This window comes from Caloenas nicobarica, chromosome 13 (genome assembly GCF_036013445.1).
Source record: "Caloenas nicobarica isolate bCalNic1 chromosome 13, bCalNic1.hap1, whole genome shotgun sequence".
Classification (NCBI taxonomy): domain Eukaryota; kingdom Metazoa; phylum Chordata; class Aves; order Columbiformes; family Columbidae; genus Caloenas; species Caloenas nicobarica.
Window position 1 is genome coordinate 12,710,977 of NC_088257.1, and position 6,434 is coordinate 12,717,410.

Genomic DNA, 6,434 nt, shown 5'->3' on the forward strand with positions numbered 1-6,434 from the left:
GATAATACTGGCTATCAATGTGTTCCACCGTTACTCCAGAGTGAAATAGTATAATGAAACATATATTTAAGAAATTCTGGATCTAACACATATTCATCATTTACAGAGCTACGGCAATAAATTAATACTTCTATATTAGTTAGTCAGCTAACATACAACACAAAAACCAGTGAACTGTAGGATTCCAAGAGAAAAATATGGATTCTCTAGACACATAAGAAGTCATCCAGGCAACACAGTGGTTTAAGTGACTCTGAGTAAGAGGCAAATAAGCGTACTCTTTCTTTCCCACCACTATTTTGTTGTATTTCATTCTTGTGTAAAAGCAAACGAACACCCCAAAAGATTAAGTAAGTTTGTTATTTTACCTTCCAGTAGGTCTAAAATGAGTTGAAGGTTTTACTTTTGGAAGAAAAATCAAGTACAGGAATAGCCATATTTAAGAAGTCAGTTTATTAAAAAACCAAACCAAAACATCTTTATCCAAAACTTATGTGAAAATAAATTAAATTTAACCTTAAGTCTCTACAACAAAATAAACTTCATTAGGTAATAGTTAGTAAAGACTTACTAAGTACACATCTGAAAACTGGGTTTGTTTCTTTAGGTTGACTTCTAATTGCGTATTCCTAATGAAATGTGCTCAGGGGGAGAATATTAACCAGCGTATCAGTCTCTTGACTCCTCTAACTTTTGTATCTTGTGCAGTCTTGCACATTTTTATCCAGGCAGCTTTATCTTTATATCAAAGATAATGATATTGAGTGTAACTATGCTCTGTCTGAAAACCCTTGGTAGTCTACCATCGACATGACTGAATAGAAATCCATTTATCTTCTACCACATAACTAATAAAAGACCAGCAGGCATTTACTGGGCTTTTTTTCACTGCACATTTGAGCTTAACATTCTCTCTAGACAATGTAAAAAAAGACTGACCTTCAAAAAAAGCAGAAATCTTGAGACTTAATATTCTGTGTTCACTGATTCTTGAAACATGAAGAAGAATACCAGGCTGGAAACCATCTCTTTCTTCTCAAGCAGTTCCTGTTCACTATAAAGAAAGACTCACCACCACCATTACTATTATATAATCACAGAGATTACCATTAGTTAACACTGTTGATTTCACTAAGCTTCACAGCAATTCAGGTGCAGTGAATCTGCAGTTGCCAGGGCCTCCTACCACAGATGTTGCTGCTGGAGAATGATTTCCTTCTCACCTGGAGCTTATAGCTTACACCTGTGCTGGAAACACACCCAAACAATCACAGGACCCAATGTGTGCTGGATTGACAGTTACACACAGAGAACTTGCTGCTTCTGGATTAGGACTGGGACACTTGCCAATGCAGTCAAGATGCAAAAGTTTATGCAACAATCAGAAAAACAGAGAATATACAGTAGAACCTGCTTCTCCACTACTACAACCATCTGTCCTGAGACAAAGTATACTATTCTATTCCTGATGAATGAATGCTAAACCTCATTCTTTAGGTGTGGATGGCTCTGTAAAGATTACCTATACTAAAATAATAATGGAAGATTAACACCAAATACAGTAACATCACTTAGTGAATCAGATTTTTGTTTTCCGTATAGTGTTTCAGAGGTACAACAGAACATCCTGTTTTAAAACAGGTCTGTCTTTCAAACACACACTACTGAAATAACAGAAGAAAATTGAGAACCTGACTACATAGACGAGATCATCTGGAGAACCAGCAAGGTTTCAAAAACTAAAGCATTCCTTCCCTCATCCACTTACAGAACGATCACTCAGCCATCAGCTCTGCTGCTGCTGATGGTGCTCAAAAAAAAGTGACTGAAACACACAGAAGCACAGGATGACACAGACTGTTAAACAGTATTGCTGTCACTCCCTGATTCCTTTCCCTCTGCAACTGAGTACAGGAAACAGTTGCTGCCATTAAAAGCCCTCTTGTCAGTCAATACTGGAAGGTGGCTGGCATGTCAGGTGGCAAAAAATGCTAACAAAAGATAAGGTCTTTCAAGTACTGAGACAAGGAGTTACACAGCTTACTCCTCTGTGGTTCCTACCATGTCTGTTTTGCAGTGTTTCACCTCTGTACAGCAGGGAAGGAGCTTATGGCCTTCAGTTTGGTTTAGGTTATTTGTAGATGGCACGTGTATGAGGCATCTAGAGAGAGCCATCAGCTTCCATAGAATGAATCATTATTATGACTGATAGAAATCGCTAAGAAAAACGAGAAAACACACAATACTTGTATCGATTTATACACTACACAGCCAGTTCCATCTGTGCTTTGAAATGTCGTTTATATACCTGCACTGTAGGTGGAACGAGTACTAACAACTGAACAGCAGTCTGTCCCACATCCTTCAAAAATGTTTAATGAAGAATTTAATTGGCAGCCCAGTAGATCTGCCAAAAGCAAACTTCTTTCCTTTACTGAAGTGTTTATGCTAGACTGCACATTGAATAATGTCTAAGAATCAACTTGAGATCTGGAACAATATGTTAGGTTTCTGTTTGTTTGGACTTTTGATTTTCCTGGACATTAAAGCAAACTCAAGTTCATTCTCCTATGCATACAGGCTCAACTATTTAAGCGTTTAAAATCTAAAAATAAGAATGTATGTTCGTATATGTGTCGGCAGGTGCCTAACTGAAATTCATATGTATCAATTAGAAAACAATTTTTCACAGTGGTCGAGCTTTGTGCTGGATGAGAATGACTAGGACAGGGCACCTTTACCAGAGCGTGCTCCCTGGGTTCTGAGAGCTGCTGTGTCCTGTGCCAGCTCCCAGTGTTGCGAGGTGCCAGTGGCTCAATCTGTGAGCTCTTCCAGCTCAGGAGTGGCAGTGGCAGGGCGGGGTGGGCAGCGTAGGTAGCAATCTGTGAACACATTCTCCCTCAAGATTTTTGAAAGCAGAGGAAAAACAAGGAAAGGGTAAATGGTAAATACGGCGCTGTGACAGAAAGACGGCCATAAAGGAACAGCAATTTGGCATGCATCACATTTACACAGAATTGTACAAGGATAAAACTGTTTTGTCTGTATCTCTGCTGTGTATCGTCCACAAAATGAATTTCTTCACTGGGAAATAAACAGAGCTAATAAAAACAAACAAACCCTTGAAAGCCAAATTCTTTCCACAAAGGCCAGTTTTTAAAGAAAGTTTTTGTATGTCCCTTCATTTAATTTTGTAATCATGTCCACATCACAAAAGTTTATTTTTTCTTATCTGTCATGTATGTGCTGAGGAAAAGAAATGGGGGACACGCATCTGTGTCAGGGTCAGAACAGTCAGCACATATCAGATTAACTGCAAATACCAGAAACTCAACGGCAGTCTTGTAGCCTTTGTGCCAAATTTGTCATATTTTAACTTGCTAGTTGCCACAGAAACTTCAGTCAGAATATCTATTTTCCTTTCAAAATTCCTCAGTTTCAAGAAGAAAACAAACACGTTTCTCCAGAAGCTTTCAGCTGTTGCAAAACTGATCTAATTTTCAGCTACAGTATTCCCAAATGAATCAGAAATATCATCTTTCATCACAGTGCTAATGACATCCTACAAGGTGATAAAATTAGCAGTTGGAAAGCGTAATCTTGCCACCACACTTCTCAATTTGCCATTCACTTCTTCCAAGCTGTTGTCCACTTCATGCCACTGCCTCAACAAATTTCCAAATTGTTTGTTTACTTAAATGCCCAAAGCATACGTTGTTGACAAGCCTTCTATAAGATAAACATTTTCATTATTCTCACGAGAGATTTGTCTCCGCCCAAAAATCTCTTTCTTGTCTTCAACCTCACTATTCCTTTATAAAGCTTTCTCAGATCACTTATAAAACTAGGATTTCCAAACAATTTTCTTAGCTATGTTTATTCTCAAACTGTCCTGACAACCACGGTTTCATTAAAATTTACTAGTGGTTTGATCATCTCTGATTAAGGAATTTCTGTGTTTGATAGTGTGAGCACTTTTTATAATTAGAAAACAAATACAAGAATACACAACTTCTTGGTTCAAAGAATTTCAAAACTGCTGAGGAAGGGGATATATCTGTTTCGCTCTTGAAAATTCCAAGTCCACAAAAAGAAGATGTTAACCGAAAGTGCAAGATGAATTAAATTAAGCAATCTATCCAAAACCTATTTCAGCTCGTGAAATCATCTAGCTCTGTGACAGACAGTAAAGTCCCTTCTACTCCCTTTACCATGCAAAAGCTGGTTTTAGCATTTTAGAAGGCAGGCTGAAATATTTTGAATGGCTTTGAGATTACTTTGCATGCCTCTGACTCTTCTCTGCAAATTCCTTACAAAGAATATTATCATGTCATTTTTTCTTCAGGGAAATCCCAGACTGAAATTATACAACTCATTCAAACGCTGCTGTCCATTTGCCCAAGTTATCTGCCTTGCCATCAGAGACCCGTGCTGCCATGCAAGAATTACTAGGCTGGTCTCAGAAGTGAGGTAATAATAGGCAACTAAGGGAGTCCAGAGAGTGTTCAAGATGATGCACGTGTATGCTTTCCTCTAGCTCCTTCAATACACATATTACGCTAAACTGGGTTTGCTCTAAACTCCCATTGATTCACTGCACTTGGACTCACATTCAGCTCCCAACTTGCAACTCGCACTCCTTTATTTACAGCATTAATTCATTAATTTTGACAGCAGTATAACAGCAGAACAAAGGCCAGTGCTGTGTAGCAGTACGAAAGCTGGCTCAGGGACTGAAAAGGGAATAGCTGTGTAGCACAGAATCCCATGCTAATGTACTTTGTTACTCCTTTAAACTTTCCTTTTCAGCAGGGCAAGATGGCATTGACAGGTGAGTGGGATGCTCCTTACAGTAGCAATGCTAAGCTTAGATAACTGAACATGCTGCTATTAGACTTCGTGTAACTACTGGCTCAGATTCAACACAACTGTCCTGTTTGAAGACAAGTGCCATGATCTGTATTTTTATTTTGAAGGCAAATACTGCATTGTTTATCCGTCGAAATAATTCCTTTAGCTTGCCATAAGTGAAAAGGATAAACAGAGCACAGTGGACTCCTAGACCATTTAAATTCATATAGTGTTTCTGTTCTCTGTTTTATTTGTTTTCTCCACAGAGCACCTATTTTTCAATTTAAGTTATGAACTAGGCTTCTATGGGTGGGCATATATCTAACCCCAAATTTCTTAAATGCTGCACTTAGAGTCTTTATCTATAGGACCAACACAGATGTCCCAGAACAGCTGCTGAGCTGTAGTTCCAAACCAGTCTAAAAAGTAAATGTATTCGTCTCCTCCAATTCAAGGGGAAATATATATATATTCTCTTTCTGTGACTTACGTTCTACTCTACTCCTAGCGAATAAGACAGACTCCCTTTTTGCACAATAGGAGTCTAATTTGGAACGGGGTGCTATTGAACAAAAGATAGTTGTAAATTATATGCTTAACAGAGAATATGTTCTTGTGTAATTCACAACAAAGTGAAGAGAAGTAAAAGAAATGAGGAGTAGTTCATGGCCCAATGTAGCACTGAGCTTTTAATGCCCAGAAGATGCATATTAAAAGAAGCTGCTAAAATAAACCTTTTAAAAGAAGACAAACTGGATGTGTGTAGTTAAGCTGGGGGATGCAGATTGGACAAGGCATGTGCTTAATTTTAAAAACTTTGCTCCTCTTGCACATTTTGTGAATGACATTAGAATACTCTTGCTAATATTTTGCAAGACTTCTTTTTCCTTTCATTCAAAAAGAAAAAGGACATTATCCCAAGAGGAGACATAAGGCAAGCCACAGAATATAGGTCTCTTAGCAGTGAATAAAGTCATCCAATGGAGCCAGAAAAAACAAACAAACTTTAAAATGTGGTTTTTTACATATTTATCACTAATGGAAGCATATTTGCCGTAATGGGTATTAGTGGCATTTGTATGCTAAATGCAGTTTTAGCGTTCTGAGAAGAGTGATGCACACGGAAGTGTCAAGCATGTCAGTAAGATCAAACATATTTGAAAAATGAGGTAAAGTTTTGAACTGGCAGACTTTAAATCAGAACCAGATAGAAGAACATAACCTCCAGAACGTTCTGATTTGCCTTTTCTACCCAGTAGTTCATACAAGCTTCTGATTTTTCATAGATGCAGTGCTATTGTCTGTGAATAAATTAATGTAGATAAATGGTTCCAAGTACCAACAAAAATACTGAGCTGTACAATCTCATGATGAATTCACAGTGATCACATCTTTGGTGTATTTATAGAGCACTAAAGCTCTCAGGAATTTGGGTTCACAAATGTTCAAAGGCAGAGCCAGAGCTCTTGCCATGTGTACCCAGTCCACCTATGTGGATTGTAGGATGCTATTGCCCGTGACAACAGGAGAAACTGAATAAATGACAGAGGATATCCCATATTTGTGATCACATTCGTATATTC